General features: G+C 46.9%; 1 protein-coding gene and 1 gene segment (V, D, J or C); both read right to left on the bottom strand.

Moving 5' to 3' along the window:
• The window catches only part of LOC146342982 (uncharacterized), a 197,270-nt gene extending 172,067 nt beyond the window's left edge, over positions 1 to 25,203 (bottom strand). Inside the window, exons 1-2 of the mRNA XM_084806395.1 lie at positions 24,999 to 25,203; positions 24,582 to 24,900 (exon numbers count right to left, since the gene is read on the bottom strand). The gene's annotated coding sequence lies outside the window, so the exon portion shown is untranslated. The remainder of the gene's footprint in view (positions 1 to 24,581; positions 24,901 to 24,998) is intronic.
• The window catches only part of LOC146342978 (immunoglobulin gamma-1 heavy chain-like), a 675,086-nt gene that overhangs the window by 377,367 nt on the left and 269,869 nt on the right, over positions 1 to 27,850 (bottom strand).

Below are 27,850 nucleotides of genomic sequence, written 5' to 3'. Positions count from 1 at the left end.
TTAATAGTTTAATATGCTTTTATCTGTTTAAATTATTCATTGTTTTATACTGTTTAAATTGATTTTATCTGTACGCCGCCCTGAGATCTTAATGATATAGGGTGGGATACAAATGTTTTAAATAAATAAATACATAAACAATCCAGAATAGGGGTCATTTTTATTGCTGTTTCTGTAGTTGTTGTTGTTAACTAGTGCTGTGCCGAAAATTTCTCCCACCTTTTTTTCGACCATTCTCATTCAATTTGATAGAAGAGAAATTGCTTCCAAAAAGAAATTCAATGGTGAAGAAATTTTGGAGAAATTCTCATGGGTTGGGTTTGGGTTTCTGGGCTTCCCTTACTTAGGAGGCAGTTTTTCATTGTACAATCATCTCTCTTACAGCCTGTGGCCTCCTCACTTTCCTACACTTCAATTAAAGCCCAGTTTAAGAGATCATGAGGTAATTCCTCCCATGAGTCTTTTTCAGACCAGGATGTGCAGGCAGCCTGGGAATCTCGCTGTGATTAAGTAAGCTGAAAAACACCACAAAAATAAAGTATAAAGCATCCTGAATGAGGCAGAACAATTGAAGCATCTTTCATGGGGGGAGAAAACTTTCAGGAAATTGGAGGACGGATTTTGGAAGAGCACTAACCACCTCATCCCTGGAGCTGGACACAACACTGCTCCCACCTGCATTGCAGTCGATGCAAACTGGGGGCCGGCCTGCCAAGACAGAAAATGCTGCTGCGACACAAAAACCCACAAACCCCTTAGCAAAAAAAGAGAAGAAGACGCTGTGCTACAAGCCCTGCCAATGGGGAGCCCTACCTGGGAGTAACTGTGGAGAATTTATCCTCCCCCTGGAGAAATTCAGTGAAAATGTCACCCACATTTCTCTGCCCATGAGCAAGATGGAGAATCTCAAGAGGCCATGTGTGCACCGCTCTATTATTGACAACATTTGTATACCGCTCCACATCTAAACAGATTCCCGAGAAGTGAACAGCAAGAGATAAAATGAACAAAAGATAACAACAAGAAACATAATAGTAAGATTTTTTTAAAAAACCTAGTGCCAATAAGGCATTATTGGCCTTATAAGGCCAATAGACTCAGAGAGCTTCAGCTATTGGGCAGTATAGAAATAAATAAATAAATAAATAAATAAAAACCTGAGTTGTTGTTTATTTGTTCAGTCACTTTCGACCAGGGATGGCGGAGAATTTCTCCCCGAATCTTTGGGAGGCCAAATGCCAATGCATTCGGCCCACCGAAATTGGTGGGGAAATTCTCTGCCAGCCCCCCGCCCCCCCCGGGATGGGACTTACCTCCTGCGAATGTCCCTCCCGGCAGCGGGTCCCGGTGGTGTTTTGGCGGTGTTTCAGCGGGGGCGGGGGCGGCGGCCGGTCTCCCGACCGGCCGCCGCCACCACCATTGCAAAAAAAAAAAGTAAAGTAAACCCCCCCCCCACACCCGTGATAGGCTATGTAACGATTACGTAGCATATCACGGCTAGATTTCCAAAGTCAGCCGTGATAGGCTACGTAAATCATCACGTAGCCTATCACGGGTGACTTTGGAAAAAAAAAACAGCGAAAATAAGAGAACGCAAATAGGGAAATTTGCATTCCCTTATTTTCGCCGTAGTCTACGTAAATCTTTACATAGACTAGACGTGCCAAAATAAGGAACGCAAATGGTGGCGCCCATGGGCCGCCGCCATTTGTGTACACGCTTTTTTCTTTTCTTTTCAAAGTCACCCGTGATAGGCTACGTGACGATTTATGTAGCCTATCATGGCTGACTTTGGAAATCTAGCCGTGATAGGCTACGTAAATCATTACGTAGCCTATCACGGTTTTTTTTTTTTTTTTACTTTTTTTTTCGCAGCCGGGTAGACGGGGCGCTTCTACGCGGCCTGAATTTCGCCGGTGAGGGATGGGGCGCCTCCCTCCCGGCCTGAATTTCGGCCGGGCGAGGCGGGGCGCCTCCCCCCCTCACCTGAACTTCGGGGGGAGAACCGAAGCGCCTCCCCCCCACCGTGAAGCAAGCTTCGAGGACAGGTAAGGGACTTTCGCCCATCCCTACTTTCGATTCTTCATGACTTCATGGACCAGCCCACGCCAGAGCTTCCTGTTGGCCATCGCCACCCCCAGGTCCCCCAAGGTCGAGTCCATCACCTCCAGAATATCATCCATCCATCTTTCCCTTGGTTGGCCCCTCTTATTTTTGCCTTCCACTTTCCCTAGCATCAGCATCTTCTCCAGGGTATCCTGTCTTCTCATGATGTGGCCAAAGTACTTCAGTTTTGCCTTCAATATACTTCCCTCAAGTGAGCAGTCTGGCTATATTTCCTGCAGTATGGACTGGTTTGATCTTCTTGCAGTCCAAGGCACTCTCAGAATTTTCCTCCAGCACCACAGTTCAAAAGCATCTATCTTCCTTCGCTCAGCCTTCCTTATGGTCCAGCTCTCGCAGCCATAGGTTACTACGTTGAATACCATTGCTTTAACTATGCGGACCTTTGTTGTCAGTGTGATGTCTCTGCTCTTCACTATTTTATCAAGATTTGTCATTGCTGTCCTCCCAAGAAGTAAACGTCTTCTGATTTCCTGGCTGCAGTCAGTGTCTGCAGTAATCTTTGCACCTAGAAAGACAAAGTCTGTCACTGCCTCCACGTTTTCTCCCTCTATTTGCCAGTTATCAATCAAGCTGGTTGCCATCATCTTGTTTTTTTTTGAGGTTTAACTGCAACCCAGCTTTTGCACTTTCTTCTTTCACCTTCGTCATGAGGTTCCTCAGCTCCTCCTCACTTTCAGCTATCAAAGCGGTATCATCTGCATATCGGAGATTGTTAATGTTTCTTCCAGTGATTTTAACTCCAGCCTTGGCTTCATCAAGCCCAGCATGTCTCATGATGTGTTCTGCGTACAGGTTGAATAGGTAAGGTGAGAGTATACAACCCTGCCGTACTCCTTTCCCAATCTTAAACCAGTCCGTTGATCCGTGGTCTGTTCTTACCGTTGCTACTTGGTCGATATACAGATTCCTCAGGAGGCAGACAAGATAACTTGGTATCCCCATCCCACCAAGAACTTGCCACAATTTGTTATGATCCACACAGTCCAAGGCTTTAGAATAGTCAATAAAACAGAAAGAGATGTTTTTCTGAAACTCCCTGGCTTTCTCCATTATCCAGCGGATATTGGCAATTTGGTCTCGAGTTCCTCTGCCTTTTCTAAACCCAGCTTGTACATCTGGCAATTCTTGTTCCATGAATTGCTGGAGTCTCCCTTGCAAGATCTTGAGCATGACCTTACTGGCATGTGAAATAAGTGCCACTGTTCAATAGTTTGAACATCCTTTGGTGCTTCTCTTTTTTGGTATGGGGATATAATTTGATTTTTTCCAATCTGTTGGCCATTCTTGTGTATTCCAAATTTGCTGGCATATGGCATGCATCACCTTGACAGCATCATCTTGTAGGGGTGTCAGAGAATTTCTCGCCGAAACTTCGGGGGGCCGAGTGCTGACGTATTCGGCCCCCCGAAGTAGTTTCGGGGAGAAATTCTCCCCCTCGCCCCCGCCCCCCCCGGGATGGGACTTACCTTTCCCGAATGTCGCTCCCGGTGGCAGGTCGCAGCGGCGGTTCGGCAGGGCTTCGATAGGGGCGGGGGCGGCAGCCGGTCTTTCGACAGGCTGCCGCCGCCGCCATTCCAAGAAAAGTAAAAAAAAAAAATGCCCCCGTGATAGGCTACGTGATGATTAACGTAGCCTATCACGGCTAGATTTGCAAAGTCAGCCGTGATAGGCTACGTAAATCGTCACGTAGCCTATCACGGGTGACTTTAAAAAAAAAAAAGTGCGTACGGCTAATGGCGGCCCCCATAGGGAGCCGCCATTTGCGTTCCTTATTTGGTCACTGTAGTCTACGTAAAGATTATGTAGACTACGGCGAAAATAAGGGCAACGCTATTTGCGTTGCCCTTATTTTCGCCGTAGTCTATGTAAATCTTTACGTAGACTACAGCGACCAAATAAGGAACGCAAATGGTGGCTCCCTATGGGGGCCGCCATTTGCGTACGCGCTTCTTTTTTTTTTAAAGTCACCCATGATAGGCTACGTGACGATTAATGTAGCCTATCATGGCTGACTTTGCAGATCTAGTCGTGATAGGCTACGTAAATCATTACGTAGCCTATCACGGGGCGTTTTTTTTTTTTTTTACTTTTCTGTTGAAGTTCGCGGCCGGGGAGACGGGGCGCTTCTCCCCGGCCTGAATTTCGGCCGGGCGAGGTGGGAAGACACCCCCCGCTCGCATGAACTTCGGGGGGAGAAGTGAAGCGCCTCCCGCCCACTGGGAAAAAAGCTGCGGGACAAGATAAGTCCCTTTCGTACATCCCTACCATCTTGCAAGATTTTAAACAGTTCAGCTGGGATACCGTCATCTCCTGCTGCCTTGTTATTAGCAACGCTTCTTAAGGCCCATTCAACCTCACTCTTCAGGATGTCTGGCTCTAGCTCACTGACCACACCGTCAAATCTATCCCCGATACTATTATCCTTCCTATACAGATCTTCCATATATTCGTGCCACCTTTTCTTGATCTCTTCTGCTTCTGTTAGGTCCTTGCCATCTTTGTTTTTGATCATACCCATTTTTGCCTGGAATTGACCTCCGATGTTTCTAATTTTCTTGAAGAGGTCTCTTGTCCTTCCTATTCTATTCTCTTCTTCCGTGCATTGCTTGTTTAAAAATAATTCCTGATCTCTTCTGGCTAACCTCTGGAATTTTGCATTTAATTGGACATATCTCCCCCTATCACTGTTGCCTTTTGCTTTCCTTCTTCCTTGGGCTGCTTCCAGTGTCTCAGCAGACAGCCATCTTGCCTTCTTGGTTTTCTTTTTCTTTGGGACGTTTTTTGTTGCCGCCTCCTGAACAATGTTGCGAACTTCTGTCCATAGTTCTTCCGGGACTCTATCTACTAAATCTAGTCCCTTAAAACTGAGGCTGGTCAACAAAGGAAGGCTTCCTGGAAAAGGGCTGTTTTCAGGAGGCACTCAAAACAACCCAGGGTTGGCACCTGCCTGCCTTCCAGAGGCAGGGAATTCCACAGCACAGGAGCCAACACACTGAACCTTCTTCTCCTGGTGGACTCCAGTCTGCCATGGGTCCATGTGGAACCACCAGGAGCCCTCTGATGACCTCAGTGATCAGGCAGGCTGGTAAGGGAGCAGGCGCTGTCTCAGGTATCCTGGTCCCAAGATGTTTAGGGGTTTGTACACTAGTACCAAAACCTTGGCCTGGTAGCAAATAGGCAGTAGGGGTGTACGGAATACTCACCTCATTCCAGTCTGGGCATCCGTGGGGGGGGTGATCCGTCCCTCCCCCCGGAATCCTGCCTGGCCGGCTCTGCTCCGTGGCGAGTCTGCGGAGCCACCGGCTGGGTCCGCCCGCAGCCGGACTTCCGTCTGCTGCCGGGCTGCAGCCGCAAATGGCGTCCGGTGTAGGGGACGCCATTTGCATCCCTGCTCTTTCTGTTATAGGCTATGTAAATATTTACGTAGCCAATCACAAAAAGAGCAGGGACGCAAATGGCATCCGCTATGCCATTTATGTAGCCAATCACGGCAAAGGGCAGGGACACAAATGGAGTCTGCTATGTTGGACGCCATTTTGTTCTGCAGCCTGGCAGCGGATGGCTGTGGAATGAAGACGATGACCCGGACCAGCTGCCGCCAGGTAGGGTCTGTCCTGGGGGGATTTAGGGTGGTGGTGGTGGGTGTAGTCCGTTCTGCCATGGACTCAATGAGAGTCCGGCCTCATTGGAGTCTGTGGCGGATTTCTCCGCCATCCCTAATAGGCAGCCAGTACGGTTCCCTCAGTTTTTGTCATGGTTTGCGTCATTGTGGGCAATAGGGGATCCCTTCTCTCGCACAGTAATACAGTGCAGTGTCTGCAGAAGTCAGGGAGCTCAAGTGGAGATACACCTCATTTCTGGAGGTGTCCCTAGAGATGTGGATTCGATTAATGAATCTGGAACTGTACTGGGTGGTTCCTTTTCGTTCAGTATCCCGAATGAAACCTATCCATTCTGGCCCTTTCCCTGGAAGCTGCTGGATCCAGTTCCAGTAGTGATCACTGACTTGGTCACCTGAGACAGCACAGGTCAGTTTGAAAGACTGTCCGGGCTCCACTGCTCTTGGCCCAGACAGGGTCAGCTGCCGGCCAGAGAAGATACCTGCATACAAGAGACAGAGATGAGAGTGAAACCCTAGTTCTCTCTCTGTGTGTGGTGTGTGTGTGTGCATGTGTGTTTTATCCATTGCACAAAGGGCATCCGGTGATCACCTGGCAAGATGCTCAGTAAGATGAGAAAAAACATCTTGGATTTATTCTTCAGTTCTTTTCCTTTTCACACACTCTTCTCCCTTCCTTCCTTCCTTCCTTCCCGTGGAATGGATGGGACTAAACCAGACCATGAATCAACCTTGGACATTGCTATTTAAAGAGGAGGGGACTGCTTGGGAGATTTGCATGAATGGAGTACGATCTTGTTCTGCTACCACGAGATGCAGTGATACCACCAATTTGGATGACTTTAAAAGGGGGTTAGAGAAATGCCTGGAGGAGAAGGCTATCAATGGCTACTAGTCTTGATGGCTATGTGCTACCTCCAGTACCAGAGGCAGTTTGCCTATGTACACCAGTTGCTGGGGGACATGGGTGGCAGGGTGCTGTTGCACTCCTGTCCTGCTTGTGGGTTTCCCGTGGGCAGCTGGTTGGCCACTGTGTGAACAGAATGCTGGACTAGACGGACCCTGGGTCTGATCCGCCTTTAGGGCCCTTCTTATGTTCTTATTTAAGAAATAAAAGTGGATAGAAAGAGGCACATTTGTTAAGTTTGCCAGATGAAAATGTCAGGTGCAATGAATGTTGTAGAACTGTGTTGCCTGCCATCTAGTGATGCTTATTTAACTAGATGTCCAAAATGTTCCCTATGCACATCAGGGGGATTTATGACTCTGTCTGCTTTAGCATCGTGTGACCTTAAGGCTCGATAACAGCAATATCCTGCAACATAGAATTGTCATAGGATGCCCACAAGAGCCATGCTGGATTGGGCCACAGGTCTGTCTGATCCGGCGTTCTGTTCCTACAGTGGCCAACCCGATGCCTGAATGGGAAGCCCACAAGCAGGACGTGAGCACAACAACACCCTCCCACTCATGTTCCCCAGCAACTGAGATTAAGAGACATACCGCCTCTGATACTGGAGGTAATATATAGCTGTCATGACGAGTAGCCATATAGCCGTATCCTCTATTAAGTTGCCTAAGGGCACAATCCTATGGGGATAGGCGGCCACCTCCAAATTCGGAGGCGACTGCCTGTCCAATGCAAGGTAGGAGAAGCACAGAGGGGATCATTCCCTCTGTGCTTCTCCTGCCCTGCATTTGCAGCTAGACAGCCGATTTTCCTCCCTCCCTGCCGCAGAACGCCCCCAGCCATGCCCCTTTTCGGCCACTCCATGCTCCTATTGTGAGCATGGAGCGTGGGGCCGTTCTGTGCTGCCTGCAAGGCAGTGCGGAAAGGGGGGGGGGTTGGCTCTCTGGGAACTGACCTTGGAGCATGGTCAGTTCCTGGAAATCCCCATATCCTATGGCTGTCTAGCTGCTGACTAGCAGCCATAGGATTGCTCCCAAATCCTCTTTTAATATCATCCGTGTTGGCAGTTGCTACTACATCTTGTGGAAGAGAATTCCATAGTTTCACTATGTGCTGTGGAAAGAACATCCTTTTATCTAGGGATGGCGGAGAATTCCGCCATGGACTCCAGAGTCCATGATGGAACAGAAGACTTACCCCTGCCTCTGCATGGAATCCTCTTTGGCCGGATCCTCCGGCTCCGGATTGCCAGCGATACGGCCGCCATGTCGTATTGCTGGCTGAAGGGGGCTGACTGCAGACGCAAATGGCATCTGGGATGCCATTTGTGGCCATAAAGGCCTTAGTTTAAGGTAAATGCAGCCATAGATGGCTTCATTTATCTTAAACTAAGGCCTTCATGGCCGCAAATGGCATCCCGGACGCCATTTTCATCCGCAATCAGTAATCCCCTTCAGCCAGCGATACGGCAAGGCAGCCGTATCGCTGGCACTTCGGAGCCAGCCAGCGGCTCTGCGGAATTGCCACAGTGCAGAGCTGGCCAAAGAGGATTCCGGGGGGAGGAATGGATCACCTCCCCCGCCGGACTGGCAGGTAAGGGATTCGTACATCCCTACTTTTTTATCTGTCCTGAATCTCCACATCATGCATATTGTATACGCCTTTATAATTTCCTCCCTTACCTTTTTTCTAAGCTGAAGATCCCCAAAGTCCTACCCTTCCCACCTTCCCTCATAGAAGAGTTGCTCCAGCCCGTTGAACATTTTGATTGCTCTTTTCTGGACCCTTTCCGGTGCTACAATAGCCTTTTTGAGATGCGTTGACCAAAACTGTACACCATATTCTAAGTGTGATTGCACCATACATTTGTATAAAAGCACTATGATATTGGTTTTCCATTCCCTTCCCAATGATCCCCAACATGGACTTTCCCTTTTTCACAGCTGCCACATTCTGGGTCAACGGTTTTATCGAGCCATTTTGGTTTAGGAATTATTTGGAAAACGATTTCTAAAAAAAACAACAATGTAATAGGAAGACTTTGATGAAAGTCTATGTACAATATCAGTTTATTACAATTCCTGAACACCAAGGACAAATGGTACAATTCAATTCTTAAATGCAAGAGTAAGGGTGCAATCGTGCAAGTTTAGACAGAAAAGAAGTCCTACAACTCTGTGTACAGCTATGCTGACTAGGGGATGCTGGGAGTTGTAGGACTTTATTTCTGTCTAAACTTGCACAGGATTGAGCCCTAAGATGCATTTTTTTCATTCCAGAAGGGAACTGTAAATTTGCAATTATTTTCTGAATACATTATTATTTTAAATTTCATATACCAAAAATGGTAACTTTATGAGCAAACCAAGTTGTGTGTGATACATAATATATTTTGTATTCCTACACTAACAAAGTGATCTTAGATCTGTGAAGAGGGCTACAAAATGTATAGCATAATTTTCAAATTTCCCCGAAATTTCCCCTTCATCTATTTGGGCCCCAAGCTATTTGGGGCTTGAAATTTGCACCTTGAATTGTGCACTTTGAATTGTGCACGTTGAATTGGGCTCAGAAGTAAACAGGCAGGCAATGCAGTTGGCTCCCCTCCCCCCAAAAAAATTGGAATAAGAACAGGACTTCACCTGGATGAACCAGTTAAAATTCTAGCAGTCAAGTTATACATTAATTGACACTTCCAAGCTGTCTTCAAGGGCAGCCCCACATATACAGTAATCCAGCTGGGAGGTTATCAGAGCATGGATGACTGTGGCAAGGTTATCTCTGTCCAGAAGAGAGACCACAGGGCTGGGGATGCAGTGAGGTGCTTCTAGCCTGCTACGAGAACTTCCAGAGGTCTAGCCATTTTATGCTGTTGCAGCAAAAACAAGAAAGAATTTCGTGGCAATGTGAAGATATATTCTATATAGTGCATGAAAGCTCATTCTTCAATGAATTGGAGAGTCTTTAAAGTGCCACACGACTCCTTGTTTTTACTGTTCTGAAAAGAGCAACACTAAAAGAGCAACACTCGATGGCTTTGTAGGCCCCTTCCAACCCCACTATTCTATGATTCTATGACTAAAAGCTCCTCTTCAATACTTGTGAAATGCTGCCACCTCTTGGTATATTTAGACATGCACCAGGAGGTGGCAGCATTTCATATGTATTGGTGTGAGAACATCATTCGGAGAACAGAATTTAACACCTCCGAGTTCTATCACACATGTATTGGTGCTGTACTTCCCCCTTTTTCATAGCAAGAGCAAACTCTTCGGGCTTTTTAATGGGGCACATTTGCCCGGAATCAATATTTTTGTTTGATTTGTGGCATATTGGCTTTTGTCTCGCGTTCCTTCATTGCTGCTATATCTCATGGCAACGGTTGTATTGCTTATCACATTTTCTTAAACTGTTTTGGTCCATCCCTGACTGCATTTCTTATTGCATCCCTGCAGGCTGCCCAGTGGCCAGATATCCAGTGCGGGCGGCCCTGGCCAGTGGCTCCACGGAATCTCCGTGGAGCAGAGCTGGCCACAGAGAACTTCGGGGGGAGGGACGGAGCACTTTCCCCCCACCGCGAATGTCACCCTTCGAAGACGTTCGTTCATCCCTAATTTCTCTCTGTCTATGGTTGGGTGAGTCCTCCTTTCCCTGTTGCACACACTTTCCCTTTTGCACACACTGATGGTCCCATTGCGACCAGCAAAGGAGTCTCTTAGGTTGCCTTTACATTAAAGACCCCCCCCCCACAGTCCTCCCACTGCGGAGCCTTTCCGTGTTTATCATGGGCTCCCAGATGGCGACCATGTGATTGCTGAGAGGGGAAGCTGTTTACTTTTCAAGGTTCCATAGAGATCAATGACACTGTGCCATCTAGTGGCTATTTTAATAGTGTTAACAATCCAATTTAAATAAATAATTCATTATTTCCAGATCTTTTTGAGATGAAATAACCAGGAAATACCTCAGGATGTGCCCTGGAGGTTGATGACGTCATGAAAAGGACCCGCAAACTTCCCTGCGTGAGCAGTCTCAAGAGCAGAATAAAAGCTCTGTGTGGAGAAGCCCTTACTCAGCATCCCCTTCTGCTTGAACTTGTGATGTGAAAGGTACTGTATGCATGTGGATCTGTGTGGTCCCAGAACACTGCTAGGACTCTCATGTCCTGATTGGATAATGAGACTGTTTCACTTCTCTCATTCATATTCATATATGAATGATCCTCCAGGGCTCACTGCTCCTGGGCCGGACTGGGTGAGCTGCAGACTGGAGACGCCTCCTGCACAAAGGGACAGAGAACCACACAATGGAGTCAGCTTGTTGGGCTTGTGGGCTTGGATAATATGATAACTTAAGGAAGTTCATGGAAAGAAGGTTCACATCTCCTCTTCCCTCCTGCAGGAATGTCTGGAGTGTGTGTGCAGGGCTGTCTCCTGAACAATGAGAGATATGTTATGGGGGTTCCTGGGGAAGAGAACTGCCCAGTATTGGTTGAACCTCCACATGATTTTGGACAACTATCATGTGCTAGAGAAGCCCTCTGACTCCCATCCACCATTGTTCAGGAGGGCCCCTACACCCTGGAGACACTATTTTGGGAGTGTAGGTGGCTGTGTGTTGTGGGGGAGGGGAAACATTACTCACAGGAAACTCCTTAAGTTAGCATACCTTTGGTTTCAAGCTATAATGTTTTGACTCAATGCATAAATCCTCACCTACTGAGATCCTCAGTAAGAGGAGGGAAAACATCACAGATTTCATCTCTTTTCCTTCTGTTCCCATCATTCCTCTCTTCCTTTCCTACAGAATGAATGGGACTCGGCCAAGCCACAGAGCATGATTTTATGATGCTATTTAAGCAGGAGGAGTTTGCTGGGCAGATTGATGTAAAGAGAGCACAAGCTGAGGACCACATTTAAGAAGGAAAGATTAAAATCAGGCACAGATTTGCTTCTGCGCTATTGGGACTTCTCAGCTTAGAGGTCTGTAGTCTGCAGGAAGATGAGCCTAATTAAAGTATTTCACTCTCATGACAACTTTATCATCCTGATGCCGTTTGGAAATGCCTGAGAGCACGTGAAGTGCTCACTCAGCCTTTGATAGGGGCGAAGCTTCCTCCATGAATGAGTTTTGGCTGAGTGCTGGGGTAAAATTAAAAGTTCAAATGTATTATTTTAGCAGCATGCCTCAAGGATCAGTGCTTCCTGGGCCCCATGTATATGGCACTGCTTTGACCCCCCCCATCACAATTGTGCAGCAATGCAGCTTCAAGTCGGCAGTCCCTGCAATACACTCGCAATGTACTGCGCACTTCCATAAGAGACTCGCCATGTTCCCCCTTTTTTTTTGGGGGGGGTGCATTATACTGAAATGCACAGCTCTGCAGTCCTGTAAGTGTGGGGGTGCGACACTTCAGTGGCTGTTTTGTATTTGAGGGGCTCTGCTGTGTCTTTCCATCCCTTTTTAGGTAAAAAAAGTGGATGTTTTGTGCTCCTTCATTTCTGCACCATCAGTTTGTCGGTTCCCCAGCCCGAGATTCTTGTGATGGTTCACACTCACAAGTGTGAGCACTATGTGCCTAGACATCATGCCAAAATGGTGGCCAGACCAATGTTGGTCCTTCCCCAAGACACCCCCCCCTGCCCTTGAGCACTGAGTCCACAACCATTGTGAAGATACAAAGCTGCAAAACTGTGCGAAAGTGTGATTAAATAGATGAAAACATCCCTCTCTGCCTGTGTAACTGCACAGCTGCGAAGGGATGGGGGGAGTGAAGGGGCACAGGCTCTACGCACGCCCACAACATGCCCACTGCAAAATGCAAAGTCGGTTCGGGGAAGAACAGACAGCCCGAAACTGCAGGGAAACCTGCAGCAAGCCCCCAAAGTCACAGTAAAACGAGTCTTTGGAACTCCACATTTTCCATGTGAGAACCATGGATGGCTGCAAAGTCGTGACTACGTCATCTATCATGAGGGACCTCAGCTCACCCCCACCCCAGAGTAAAAGCCCAGACTTTGAATAAGGAACAGATTTGCTGGATGAGATGGGCTGCTCCCTCCCCATACAAACCCCCACAAATCACTCTTGCAACCCATCCTGATAAGGCTTTTCCTCCCCCTCCCTTAAAGAGGTTCTGTGACTGAATCAGTCACATAGTAGGCAGAAATTCAACAGACAGAGCTTCCCTCATCATTGTAACCAACAGTTTTTTTTCTTCTTTAAGAATTCTGAGTAGGAATATTCCTGCACATGCTCAGTAAAGGGGTGAGATAGGGCGTGGCCACCATTTTAGGCAGTTACCAAAATGCAGTGTGGAGGAAGCTTGCTTTCTTCTCTCTGTAAGACCCTGAACCCTTGAGACAGGGCTGTTTACAAAGTTGTTCCTGTGTTGCTGGATCCTGGTCCATTTTGAGAAGACTGCTGTGGTGCTGAACTGAGTAGAGACTGTTTTCCTTCTTTGGCCAGCAGAAAAATCAAGCTTCAGAGAGAAGTTTTATTTATATTTTTGCTGTGGACTCAGGTTGAAAGGCAGAACTTTGGGAAGGCTGTCCTCTGTTTTATTGTTTTGGTGACAAATGAATTGTTATGCATGTAAAATTATTACATGTGCATTATTATTTTTTTAATTAAGAAATTAAAATGATGTATGCTAATTGTCCCCGTACAAGGCCTTTGCTGTGAGTCCCTTGAGAGAACCTGAAGAACTTAATTTCAAACATGAAACTTGTGTGGCTCAAACCTCTCTACAATTCATCTTGATCTAGAAGATGAGTCCCATTTATTTAGCAAAGAGCCTTGTGGTTTTAAAGCAAGGGTGAAGAACCTCAGGCTCAAAGACCAGATTTGGACAAATCTTGGTTGTCCAGGTGGCCCCAGCCTTTTCACCCCATCCATCCGCTGACTGTTTCGTGGTTTCCCAGCTTTGGCATAGTTCCCCACTCCCTCCCATTCCAAAAGGTTGAAATGCCTCTCCTAAGGCTGGTTACTACCTGTAAGAGCTTTAAGCTAATGTATGCTGGCACCTTTGGTGTTTTGGCCCTGATCCTTTTTGCCTTTGGCCTCACTCTATTTTGCCTTCAGCTGCATCCACTCCTGGAAGATAGCCCCCGAGAGCTTCTTCTAAATTGAATTTGGCCCTCCATGTGAAAGGGTTCAACACCCCTATTTTAGGGCACAATCCTATGTGGAGAGATGGCCGCCTTCCTCCGCGCTCCAGCCACCCTGCATTCATGGGTAGATGGCTGATTTCGGCTGTCTAGCCCTGGGACATCGAAGTGTGGGGTGGGGAGGCCAGACAATGCATAGGAAGCATTGTGACGGCACTTACGTACTCCCCGCCCCTTCCCGCCCTTGGGAATGCCCTCTTTAGCCCTGCTTCTTCCTGCTCTTGTGAGCACAGAGCCTGGGGACGATCCACCCTGCCTATGAGGCAGTGGGGGAGGGGACGGGGAGGTGGTTCTTATTTCCTCTTTGATCTCTCTTGTTGTCTGCAGGCACTTCTTCATGTAGGCTCGATTGTGTGAATGGATTTCTGAGGGTATGTTCAACCGAGGGCTCCATCTTGCATCTGAGAATTATTCAGTCTCTACGTGCCTGTCTTCAACTGGGGCCTGGTGCACTCAATAGCCACACCAAGAAGATTCGAGGATACCAAGATGACTCCAGTCCACATATATGAAATGTTGACACAGTTTATTGATGGAAAATAGAAGCAGAGAAAGCAAAAGCAAAGAAAGCTTTCACATGCCCTTAACTCTCCTTAATAAAGCTTATAAGGCCTGGTGTCATCATGTAGTTCAAACTGTCAGAAAACACACACGCTCACCCCTCCCTTTGCCCTGAAGGAGAGTGGGGGGGGCGTTCTCTCTTGGCAGCAAAAGAACTTTCTCAGAGTACAGAAAGGGCATCCTTATCAGCGAGAAGGTACACAGTGTGAAGAGCGACTACTGTGCTTTGTTTTAGCTTCTGTTAGTAGCAAAAAGTGTGGCCTTCCCTGTACATGAATACAGCTATGAGAGCCAACTCTGAAATCATGAAAATTGCCAACTGCCCTAGCAAATTAGTACTTATGCTGTGAATTACTGAATTGAATACTGTATAGGGATGATAGAGAATTCCACCACGGACTCCAATGAGGCCAGATTCTGGAATCCGCCCCCCCCCCCGAGTCCGTGGCGGAACAGAGCAGTCCCCACCACCACCCCGCAAAATTTCCCTGGGATGGACCCTACCTGTTGTCATCCGTCTGGTCCATCCGCTGCCCCGGTCTGCGGCCATGAATGGCTGCCCCGGTCTGCCGCCACCATTTGCCTCCTTACTTTAGCTGTGATAGGCTACATAAGTATTTATGTAGCCTATCACGGCAAACAGCAGGGACGCAAATAGCATCCGATACACCATTTGTGTCCCTGCCTTTTGCCGTTACAGGCTACGTACATATATACATAGTCTATCATGGCTAACCCAGGGACGCAAATGGTGGTCACTATGGCAGCTGCCATTTGTGGCTGCAGCCCGGCAGCAGACGGAAGTCCAGCTGTGGGCAGGCCCAGCCAGCGGCTCTATGGGCTTGCTGTGGAGCGGAGCTGGCCAGGGAGGATTCCGGGGGGGAGGGATGGATCACCTCCCCCCCCCCAGCGGACGGCCCCCACCCGGAATGGGGTGAGTAATCCGTACACCCCTAATACTGTATATCTCTTGGTAAATTCACACCTGACTACCCGCCATTCTTCTGAAACCAAATCCAATACACTCCACCCCTTGCATTTTCATAGGTTCCATATGCAGCTGTACATTAAACCATTAAAAAAAATCATATCTCTTGCTAAGCCTACATGTACTGCTATCTATTAAGCAATAATCAAAATTGTAACAATTGTAACAACAATCATTGTAATAATGGTCGATTTCAATGACCCCCACATTGATTGAATATATGCATGTTCCAGCCGTGACAAAGAGGTTAAATTTCTCAATGCCCTAAATGATTGTGCCCTAGAACAGTTGGTCATGGAACCAACCAGAGGGGAGGCAACCTTGGATTTAATCCTTAGTGGTGTCACCCAGGACCTAGTATGAGATGTAAATGTTGTTGAACCAATTGGAAACAGTGATCACAGTGCAATCAGATTTAATATATAATTAAGTGGGAAATTGCCCAGGAAGTCTAACATAGTCGCATTTGACTTCAAAAGAGGAAACTTCTCTAAAATGAGGGAACTGGTGAAAAGGAAGTTAAAAGGGGGCGTCAGGAGGATTACATCCCTTCAAAATGCTTGGAGATTACTCAAAATCACAATGATAGAAGCCCAGCTAAAATGTATGCCACAGGTTAGGACATGTAGCACCAAGCCCCAGAGGTCACGGCCTGGTTAATGAGCAGTGTTAAGGGAGCTATTGGAGAAAAGAGAGCTTCCTTCAGAAAATGTAAGTCTTGCCCAAGTGAGGAAAACAAAAGGCAGCACAAACTTACACAAAGGTGATGCAAGCATACAATAAGAGATGCAAAAAGGCATTTTGAAGAGCATATCACTAACAACATCAAGGCCAACAATAAAGAATTATTTAAATATATAAGAAGCAGAAAACCAGCTAGGGAGGCAGTTGGACCATTGGATGACAATGGAGTTAGAGGAGTACTGAAGGAGGACACGGAGATTGCAGAGAAGCTGAATGAATTCTTTTCATCTGTCTTCACTGCACAAGGTACAGGACAGATACCTTTGCCTGAACTGATGTTTTCAGGAAGGGCGTCTGAGGAACTGAGGCAAATAGTGGTGACAAAAGATGAAGTTCTCAACCTTATGGATAAATTGAAAGCAAATAAATCACTGGGCCCAGAGGGTTTCCATCCTAGAGTTCTCAAAGAACTCAAATATGAAATTGCTGATCTTCTAACCAAAATATGCAACATGTCCCTAAGATCAGCCTCTATACCAGACAGCTGGAAGATGGCCAATGTAACACCAATTTTCAAAAAGGGATCCTGGGGGATCCAAGAAATTACAGGCCAGTTTGCTTAATGGCTGTTCTGGGTAAATTGGTTGAAGGCATTATTAAAGATAAAATGAGTAAACATATAGAAGGACAAGTCCTGCTGAAAAAAAATCAACACGGCTTCTGCAAAGGTAAGTTCTGTCTCACTAATGTTTAGAGTTTCTTAGAGTTTAGAGTGTCAATAAACACGTAGACAGGGGTGATCCTATTGACTTGGAATTCCAAAAGGCTTTTGACAAAGTCCCTCACCAAAACATCTGAGCAAACTTAGCAGTCATTGAATAAGAGGACAGGTCCTCTTATGGATCTGTAACTGGTTAGAGAACAGAAAGCAGAGAGTAGGAATAAATGGTAAATTCTCCCAATGGAGGGAGTAAACAGTGGGGTCCCACAGGGATCTGTGTTAGGACCAATGCTTTTCAACCTGTTCATAAATGATCTGGAATTAGGAGTGAGCAGTAAAGAGGCCAAGTTTGCGGATGACACCAAAAGATTTCGGGTGGTTAAAACAAAAAGAGATTGTGAAAAGCTCCAAAGGGATCTCTCCAAACTGGGAGAATGGGCATCTAAATGGCAAATGCAGTTCAGCATAAGCAAGTGTAAAAGTGATGCACTTGGTAAAAGTGCAGAAAAGGGTCACCAAAATGATCAAGGGACAGAAGCATCTCCCCTATGAGAGAGAAGGTTACAACAGCTGGGATTGTTTAGCTTGGAAAAAAGGAGGGTGAGGGAATTATTAGTGGTGTACGAAAGGGACTTACCTGGTCCCGCAGCTTGCTTCGCGGTGGGGGGGAGGCGCTTCGATTCTCCCCCCGAAATTCAGGCTGGGGGGGGAGGCACCCCGTCTCGCCCAGCCAAAATTCAGGCCGGGGAGAAGCGCCCCGTCTCCCCGGCCGCGAAATACAAAGTGAAAAAAACCCCAACAACCCTCTGATAGGCTACGTAACGATTTACGCAGCCTATCACAGCTAGATTTCCAAAGTCAGCCATGATAGGCTACGTAAATCGTTACGTAGCCTATCACGGGTGACTTTGGGGGAAAAAAAAAGCGTGTATGCCAATGGTGGCGCCCATGGGCGCCGCCATTTGCGTTCCTTATTTGGTCCCGGCTAGTCTACGTAAAGATTTACGTAGACTACGGCGAAAATAAGGGCAACGCTATTTGCGTTGCCCTTATTTTCACCGTAGTCTACGTAAATCTTTACGTAGACTACCGGGACCAAATAAGGAACGCAAATGGCGGCGCCCATGGGTGCCGCCATTGGCATACGCACTTTTTTTTTTTCAAAGTCACCTGTGATAGGCTACGTAGCGATTTACGTAGCCTACCATGGCTGACTTTGGAAATCTAGCTGTGATAGGCTACGTTAATCGTTACGTAGCCTATCACGGGGTTTTTTTTTTTTACTTTATTTTGTAATGGCGGCGGCAGCCGGTCGGAAGACCAGCTGCTGCCTCCCGCCTCCGCCGAACCGCCGCCGAACCGCCGCCGGGACCCGCCGCCGGGAGGGACATTCGCAGGAGGTAAGTCCCATCCCGGGGGGGGGCGGAGAATTTCACCATCAATTTCGGGGGGGCCGAATGCGTTGGCTTTTGGCCTCCCCGAGATTCGGGGAGAAATTCTCTGACATCCCTAGGAATTATGCATGGTGTGGAGAATGTGGATAGCGAAAGCTTTTTCTCCCTCTCTCAAAATACTAGAACCCAAAGGGGTCATCCCATGAAGCTGATGGGTGGGAGATTCCGGACAGATAAAAGGAAGTACAGAGAGCTTTGGTTATTGGGCGGTATAGAAATAAATAAATAAATAAAATGCACACAGTCCATAGTTAAACTATGGAATTTGCTACCACAGGATGTAGTGATGGCCACCAACTTGGATGGCTTTGAAAGGGGATTGGACAAATTCCTGGAGGAGAAGGCTATCAATGGCTACTAGTCCTGATGGCTATTTGCTACCTCCAGTACCAGAGGCAGTGAGCCCACGTAGACTAGTTACTGGGGAATATGGGCAGGAGGGTGCTGTTGTGTTCATGCCCTGCTTGAGTGTTCCCAGCTGAGAGCTGGTTGGCTACCATGTGAATAGAATGCTGGACTAGATGGACCCTTGGTCTTATCCAAGATGGCTCTTCTTATGTGCTTTTGTGAATTAAAACAGATCCAGTATGAAGGTTGCCTGCTAAATTCAAAGCAAAAACACAAAGCAAGAAAATGACAACAGCCAATACGAACATGGGATAAAGCATAATACATAGGATGTCAAATCCAATGTTACTCCAGTGTACAAATATATCCCACAAGTGACTTTCATTAACGGTTTACACTTGCTTAGACCATTTCAAAAATCTCATTCCCATCTCGACAGCATCATTTGAGCACATACAGCATCCCTCACCAACCCTTCAGTTGAGCTTGCATTGACTATCTCATGAAGTAAGCATTGCTGGTACACACAGAGGGTTGGGCCTAAGCTACCATACATGTTCAAACACATCAGCCCTTACTTAACAATGCAGACGGTCACCTGCCGACAGCCACTCCCCAATGCCAGACATGGCTTCTTGATCTTTGCACAGGGGGAAGCTGCTGCTGTTTTAGTTTTCGGGTGGCACATAGGACCATGTGTGGTGATTCCACATACACAGTATGTAAATAGTGAAGGTTTGCATATATGTAGGGTGGCTGGTATGTATCTGGGATGATTGACAGGTGAGTGTGAGGTGGGGTTTGGCAGAGTGTGGGCAAGAAGGCCAGTCTGGCAAGTGGAAGGAAGGGGAAGTGGCCGAGTGAGAACAGAATGGAGGATACCTTGTGCAGAAAAAGGTGGGGTATTGCTTCTGGAGAGTCAGGTAAGTCTGGGAGTGAAATAGGTTGGGTACAGGTAGATAAGGCTGAGATGAGATTGGGAGATAAGAGTGAGAACATCTAGTGAGATAGTCTGTGGGTTAGAGAGTGTGTCAGATAGTGTGAGAGAGGGTGTGAGAGGATTTGAACACAGAAGTAAAAGCCAGTGTTATATTGTGCAGTTTATAGTGTTGCCTTATTTTAATCATCATTCCTGATATCCTTTCCTCATCCCAACCCAGTTCCTATTTCCAATCCTGTTGTACCAAATAAACCTTCTTTGTTTTCAGTTTTAAAAGACAGTTTTCTTTTTAGTTTTTAAGAAGAGTGTCGGGGAATAACCCCCACATGCTGGGTAAGGATGTATGGATTCCACACTGTCCATTCCAGTGGGGAATCCGTGGGGGGGGATCTGTTCCTCCCCCCAGAATCCGCGCAGAGTGGTTCTGCTTCATGAGGATTCCGCAGAGCCGAGGGCCGCCCCGTTCCGCCGTCTGCATGCCCCGGATTCCCCCAGGTTTTTTTTGGCTCCCCGAACTTTCATAAATTATTCTGTAAGTACCGTTGAAAAACCCTTTCCGTGCACCAGCTGTCGGTCTCCGTAAGCCTCCGGTCATAGGGAAAATGCCTATTTATTTTCATTAAAAGGGTAAAGCCCTTTGTGGGGATTCCGTATATAACTTTCGGTCACCTGACCTCACCTGACCTGTCCTGACCTCACCTCACCTGACCTCACCTGCACAGACAATAAACAGAAAAGACGGAGAATTTCCGTGGACCTCAAGACTCAGCACCAGGGAAAGAAAGCCTCGAGTCACAAGGAAAATGCCTCGTTAAAAAGGGTAAAGCCGCGTTCTTCTTCCTCCATTCCCGATTTATGGATTTCTTTTCGTAATTATTTTTGTAAAATCCCCGTGGGCTCCAGTCTGGGTTAACCGGGCCTCTCCGTTCTGAGGAGGATTCTGTGGACCAGATTTGTCAGAATGTGATCCCATTTAAAATTTCTGCAGAATTCTCTGACATCCCTCGTGCTGGGTGCTTGGTCTGTGCTACAAAAAAGAAAGAAAGCTGGTCAAAAAGGGGGTCTTGGTGGCAGCAATTGAGAGAGTGGCGAAGCATCACAATGCACAAACAGAGGGTTGTGGGTGAGAGCCTAAAGATGGTCGTGGGAGGAGAGACACTGACCAGAGCACCTGACCTGGTGACTAGAAGTAGGATCATGAGGTGCACAAAAAGACCTCAGGTCCTCATATCAGGATTAGCAGGAGTAAAAAGCTCACACCCTCACATGGCAGGAACCATAGGCACCAATACAAGTCTACAGACACTTCTCTAAAGCAAAACAAAAACAAAGTTACAGAGAGCATTTATGAAGGCACGCTGGAACCAGTTCCAACTTCCCTGCAACTGTAGGACAGGCCAATTCTGGTCTCAGGTTCCCAGAAGGCACCCAGTAGCCACCCTCCCCGGCCAAGGGGCACTGAAATTGGCACTGAGGTTACCCAGAAAGAATCACTCCAGTCTTAAGTTGGATAAATGTTTGAGGAATGAAAGAGAAGAAGGAGACGGAGGCTTTCTTCACATGGATCTTTTATCCTGCAATTAAGATTGCTCCTTCAAGGAAGTTGACATGATGCCGTGAACCTCTAAGGCATCTCCTGCACTAAATGCCCTTTGTTCCATTTTTAAATAGATCACAGATAATGAGCTATCAAATTACTTTGTTGTGTTCCACTTGATTTCCCTTTGTGAAAAGAGGAAAAGCAGCAAGAAGAGGAACGAGATCAATGAAAGAGAATGGAAGACTCAGATACAGGGGGAAGGGGAGGGGGAAAAGGAAGCAGGTGAAAAAGGGAGTTATTGTGATCCTGCATTTAAAACGGAAGCAGAAAGCCCCAGTCTGATTTTGCAGAAATGTCCTAATGTGCGCACATTTTCCCTTGCAGACTGAAAGCCCTGTTTTAGTCTATCGCGGAAAGTTGCGCAAATTAAGAAATTTGCACAGATTTGGGGAAACTCGAGCAAATTGCACATTCCATCACTGCTCGATCCGTGCAAGTTTCCCGTTCATGCAGAGAGAGTAGCGATCACAAATGGAGAGAGGAATCAGACATGAGATATTCGCCCGTGCCTACCTGAAACGGCCTAAAAAAGTGCCTCTTTTTCCAAGGTTCCACTTTCTATACAGCTTGGAACGTCAGGAGAAGTTGATCTCTGAGCTTGCTCCAGGTTTGTGAGCTGGGATTCTGAGATGTGCCTCCCATCTTAAGCAGTGGACCTCAACTGACTGTCTCTGGGACACTAGCTCTGAATTCTGTGATTTGGGATGTGGAATTTGGAAGGACGAGAATCTCACCTTTTGTCTAAGAAAAATTCTCACTCCCTGGCCCAGATTCCTTTAACCTGAGTTAGTGTAAAACACCCAGAGTGCCAGGGTGCGGGAGGAGCTTAGCCAGGGTGATTTCAAACTGCTTTGCTTTCTTTATAGAAATCCATATTATGTCTCGTGTCACTTTCAGGGGGCTATTTTCAGCCTAGTTCCCCTTTTTGTATAAGTCCCTTTTTAGCCTGCCTCTCTGTGTCTCTTGCACAGTAATACATGGCGGTGTCTGCTGCTGTCACGGAGCTGAGCCGGAGAAAGTACTTGGTTTGTGAAGGATCCACGGAAATGGTGATTCTGCCACGGAAAGCTGCCGCGTAGCTCGTGCTCCCGCTCCAGTACCCCATCCACTCCAGGCCTTTCCCAGGAGCCTGGCGTACCCAGTTCCAATAGTTACTACTTGTGACAGAGCCCCCACTGACCGTACAGGTCAGCTCAAGGGTCTCTCCTGGTTGCAGTGTTTCTGACCCTGATTCCTTCAACTGGAGCTGGGGGAAAACACCTGAAGGGAGGTGGGGGGTGGAACACAAGGAAAACTAGAGTGAGACAGTTTAGCCCTCCAGACCTGAAATGCCTCTTTTCTGATAATCACATCCCTCCTCAATTAATGCAAAAATACATGAATGTTTTTATTTTAATATAATTAAGACCACTCCCTCCAATTATGGAATTGTACTTCATGGGTTGTGGTAGGAAAGGGCTGGTTGTGTTTGGGAGATACCCACCTGGGAGCAGAGTCAGGAGGAAGAGGGGAACAAAGCACAATGCCATATTTGTCCCAAGGAAAGCAAAATAATAATGGGAATAAAGAAACAGAATGGAAGCTGTAAACACAGCTTTCCCCCTGTGCTCCAATGAGTCTGAAAGCCCCATGAAGCTAATATTTGAATGGGGTCCAGCTGGAGAATTTACATAATGTCAAAAAACGCTTATGCTTTGGTAGCCACACCTCTGGAAACCCTGTGAAGTGTGAGGGGCATCATGCAATATAAGTCAGTGTCAGCAGCATCAGTGACTTCTGATCTGGGACTGAGGGCCAAATGAGAAGTGAGGACCGGTCCTACCATTAGGCAGAGTAAGGCAGCTGCATCAGGCATCTGATTTGGGGTGTCACATGTCATGAAAGGGCAGCAAAGTATTACCTATTTAATTTATTCTTAATGCATTTTCACTGCCAACGAGGAGAAGAGGAATCTGTGGGATTTTCTGCCTCGCTCGGGTGCCAAAATGACTTGGCTGGCCTTGGCAGCCTTGACAGAGGGGTCAAGAAGAAGCTGTTTCTTACTCTGCCTCAGGCAGCAGAATTTCTTGGGGCAGCTCTGGAGGTGATTATATGTGTCCCATTTGCCCTTGCTGCATGAATGAGTGTTAAAAAATAGCCTCCATGACCCCTAAGATGGATCAAGGCTGTGGCATGGGGTGGGGGGCATTTACAAACAATCAGAATCAACCCATTTCCCCATCCTACTCGCAATGGGAGGGCACATCCACTCATCCCAGTGGGCAGATAAACTGTGCAAAGTTGGGAATTAGTTATCCCGAACAACCCCTGATCCTGACATTTACTTTGCTGCTCTGGTAAGAAGTTCTAAGGTCTGAGAAGCCTGGATTCCAGGAGAAATTCAGAATACAGAAGCAGAGAATGTCTGAATGATGTTGAAGAATGGCCTCCCACAGATGTCACTGTTCTCTGTGTTTCTGCAAGCCCTGTGGGATACTTTTTGCCCATATCTTCGGTTTGGATGAAGGCCAGCCAAGTGCAGAGATCTGTGCTGAGACCCAGCAGGCATCCTCCTTTGTGGGTGGGTCATTCTGTTTCACTGTTGCACTGGGAGGGATTGAATGCTCCAGTCATGCTCTGTGCGAACACATGGCTGAATTATTCACTGCCAAGTGCAGAGGCTGATGGGGAGGACGCAAGGCCAGAGCAGTGACTCATGCAGAGACACCGTGAGCAGCCTCCTCTGTTGATGCACAGGAGCACTGAATGGTTTTGTACATTTCTCAATGAACCTGAGCAGTTATCCTATGGCACTGATAGTAGTGAAGTCAGTCTGCACTCTGTAAGAGTACAGCCTTTATATTACGAGGAAACAACAACCATGTCCTATGTTCTGACTGGGAAACTTAAAAATGTCCTTTATTTTAGCCTTCTCTGGTAATCAAAGTATTTTGGACTATTTATTTATTTATTAAATTTGTTAATCGCCCATCTGGCTGGTCACCCAGCCACTCTGAACGATGTACAAGTATACTATAACAGTTTAAAATAATAAAATTCTACAGTAAAAACATCATTTTCTAAAAATACCCTATTACCTTTCAGGTTAGCTTTGTAGTATTGAAGTAGTTTCAGTTTTTTGAGGTCTTCTTTAAGTCCTGTTTTCACCCAGAGATATAACAATGTCCCATGTTCCAAGTCCTGCCTGCCACCTAGTTATTAATTATTAGCTTTTCTTAGATGGTGTGTGTACCACATATCCATTTTGAAAGACATGTGGAAATGCCCTAAGATTAGATCCCCAACAATGAGTCTGTCCATCTGTGAGGCTTCTCCCAGGGTCTGCTGGGCCTACTGCTGAATGTGAGTGTTGAAGCTTTTGTCGTCACCAGAAAATGTGATGGACCATGTCAGGTTGAGGGTCTGCCCATACTGGGGCTGCATGTGGTTTTTGGATGGACGCTCCATTGCTGTGCTGCACTGTGTGTGTCTTGCACAATAATACATTGCCGTGTCTGCAGCTGTCAAGGATGTCAGCTGAAGATACACTTCGTTTTTGGAGGTGTCCCTGGAGATGGTAATTCGACTGCTGAATGCTGGACTGAGCTGGGTGGTTCCTCCTTGTGCAGTGCCCCGAATGAACCCCAGCCACTCCAGCCCTTTCCCTGGAGGCTGCCGGTTCCAGTCCCAGTAATGATCGCTGACTTGGACACCGGAGACAGAACAGGCCAGTTTGAAGGCCTCTCCGGGCTTCACTATGCCTGGCCCAGACTCGGTCAGCTGTGGAATGGAGAAGATACCTGCAAAAAATGGGCAGGAATTAGAGCAATAATCTGGATTCCCTTTGTGTTGGGATCAACAATGCTATCCCACCCACCCTGAAAGCATAAATTCCTACCAGGTGAAATGCTTAGGAGGATGAGGAAAAGCAACAAAGATGTCATTTCTTTCTTTCTTTCTTTCTTTCTTTCTTTCTTTCTTTCTTTCTTTCTTTCTTTCTTTCCCTTCCTTCCTTCCTTCCTTTCTTCCTTCCTTTCTCTCTCTCTCTCTCTCTCTCTCTCTGTCCCTCCTCTAACCTTTGCACAGAAATAATGGGGCTATGCAATTCCATAGCATTGGAGGATGCTATTTAAAGAGGAGGAGCCTTCCTGGGACATTTACATAGAAGGAGTCCAGCAGGCCAGAGCAGCATTTAAGAAGCAGAACGGAGAAAGGAGTCACTCTTGGAGGGATGGCTCCAAGGGGTAGCAAAAGGGATTGTGTGCTTTCCAAAAATATTGCCTGCTACCCTATTTGCTCCTCTGTCTTTCACTCATGGTATATTTCTCTTTAATGGTTATAGCAAAACCTTGGTCCCCTAAGGAAGTTTTCTTTCCACCCTTTTACTCTGCAAACTAGTTGTGTATTGTTGTTTTTTCCACACACTCTCTTGGGTTGCCAGATCAATCTTTCACATGGCTGAATGAAATGGTCTAGATTAATTGCTCACTCCATGTACAACAGTGAATTTCCAGGGGAGCACTTTGGCAATTGGAGTTCGGAGGTCATATTTTTGAGAGGTTTGTCAGGGTCTCAGCTGCAAGAGCAGTGGTTCTATCCCCCCCCACTTTAAATTCTTTTATCTCTGCTGCTGCAGGTGGCAGAGCCCCTCTGTGAGATTCCTCCTCCATCCTGCAGTGTTCCTGACATTGTGGAATTACAGAGCCCAGGGGTGGGGGGGTTGGCTGCTGCAAGAAAAGGTTGAGATTATTTTGAAGAAGTTTAAAAAAGTGCTGTTCCCACTGTTGCCAGTGCCTCCCCAAAGCACTGAAGGCTGTTTATTTCCATCACTTCCACACTTCTGGTGGCACGGTGGAGAGGTGGCCAAATTTACCCATCCCCAAGCATTGAGTCAACAGTTCTCATGCTGGGATGTATGAAAAAAAGAAGAAGTTTTAGTTCATTTTTGATTAAGATTTTACCCAATTCACTAGGGATGGGTGGAAGGCTTACCTCCGGGCCGGGGGGGGGGGTGTCCACAGGGGGGGAGGCGATCTGTCCCTCCCTCCTGGTATCCTAGCCAGCTGGCTCCGTGGTGATCCTGTGGAGCTGCCGGCCGGTTCCTGAGCGCCAGCGATACGGCCGCCATTGATTGCCATATCGCTGGCTCAGCCTTGCTGGGTGGATTGACTGCAGACACAAATGGTGTCCACTACACCATTTCTGGCCGTAAAGGTCTTAGTTTAAGGTAAATGCAGCCATAAATGGCTACATTTAGCTTAAACTAAGACCTTTATGGCTGCAAATGGTGTAGTGGACGCCATTTGTGTCTGTGCTTTTTCACGCGATAGGCTACACAAATATTCTTTTGAATCTGGCCTCACTGGGGTCTATGGAGGATTTCTCTCCCATCCCTACAATTCACAGCTTCTGGACCAAACATGGACTCAGATGCCATCTGTGGTTGTCTATACATTTTTGAACATCAGAGGCATGGAGCGATCAGTTTAGCACTTACAGAGATGGAGAAAATTAGTCTTACCCAAGTCCTGTTGGAATCAATGGAACTGTAAGTGCATAGCTAAGCATATGTGTCCCACAGATGTCATCGTGAGCCAGACGTATTGAACAGGTTCTGGTATGTGTCCATGGAGCAATACAGTGAGGATATCTAAGATAATAGGAATCAAAACTCAGGGGTGTCCCTTCAAAATACTTATGGAATGGTAAGCATTTTCTTAATGGTGAAGAAAGAAAATCAAAGAAGAAAGAAAAGAAAATCAAAGATCAGATGGACACACCCATGATAAGTTAGTTAAAACAACAACAACAACAAACTTTTCACTCCCTTATCTGGGAATTGTCAGATTTTCACTCCCTTATCCTCAGAGGCTCCTGGGTGCAAATTTTCATGTGTTTCTCAGACAGGACATTTAGAAGTCTTTGGACATGGTGCAGAAAATGGTGGTTGTGTGTGTCTCTGCTGCCACCTTTCGGATAAGGGAAATATATATGGCTTACTTTGGTGAGAGATATCTGAGGGCTGATTTCAGAGGACATATTTTTCCACCATAGACTTCAACTGTTTTGGTATATATTCCCTCTCATAAAGAGTGTGTGTGAGTGTCAGTGTGGTATGTAGGGATGGGTAGATTACTTACCCCATTCCAGGTGGGGGTGTTTGCTAGTGGGGGAGGCAATCCGTCCCTCCTCCCAGAATCCTCCCTGGCCGGCTCTGCGGTGAATCCGTGGAACTGCCAGCTGGGCCTGCCCGCAGCCGGACTTCCATCCACTGCTGGGCTGTGGCTGCATATGGCATCCAGCGTAGCAGGCGTCATTTGCGTCCCTGCATTAGCCATGATAGGCTATGTATATATTTAGGTAGCCTATCACGGCAAAGAGCAGGGACACAAATGGCGCCCGCTACACCATTTGCATCCTTGCTCTTTTCATGATAGGCTACGTAAATATATACGTAGCCTATCACGGCTAACGCAGGGATGCAAATGGTGTAGCGGCCGTCATTTGCCTCCCTGCGTTAGCTGTGATAGGCTACATATATATTTACATAGCCTATCACAGCAAAGAGTGGGAATGCAAATGGTGTAGCGGATGCCATTTGCATCCCTGCTTTTTGCCATGATAGGCTACGTAAATACTTACGTAGCCTATCACGGCTAATGCAGGGAGGCAAATGGTGGCTGCAGACTGGGGCAGCCATTCGCAGCTGCAGACCGAGGCAGGAGATGAACCAAACCGGCCGATGCCAGG

The sequence above is a fragment of the Heloderma suspectum genome, chromosome 6 (genome assembly GCF_057233095.1).
Source record: "Heloderma suspectum isolate Gila_16-S chromosome 6, 16-S_ref, whole genome shotgun sequence".
Taxonomy (NCBI): Eukaryota; Metazoa; Chordata; class Lepidosauria; order Squamata; family Helodermatidae; genus Heloderma; species Heloderma suspectum.
The sequence above is the reverse complement of the archived record's forward strand: the minus strand, read 5'-3'. Positions and strand labels throughout refer to the sequence as shown.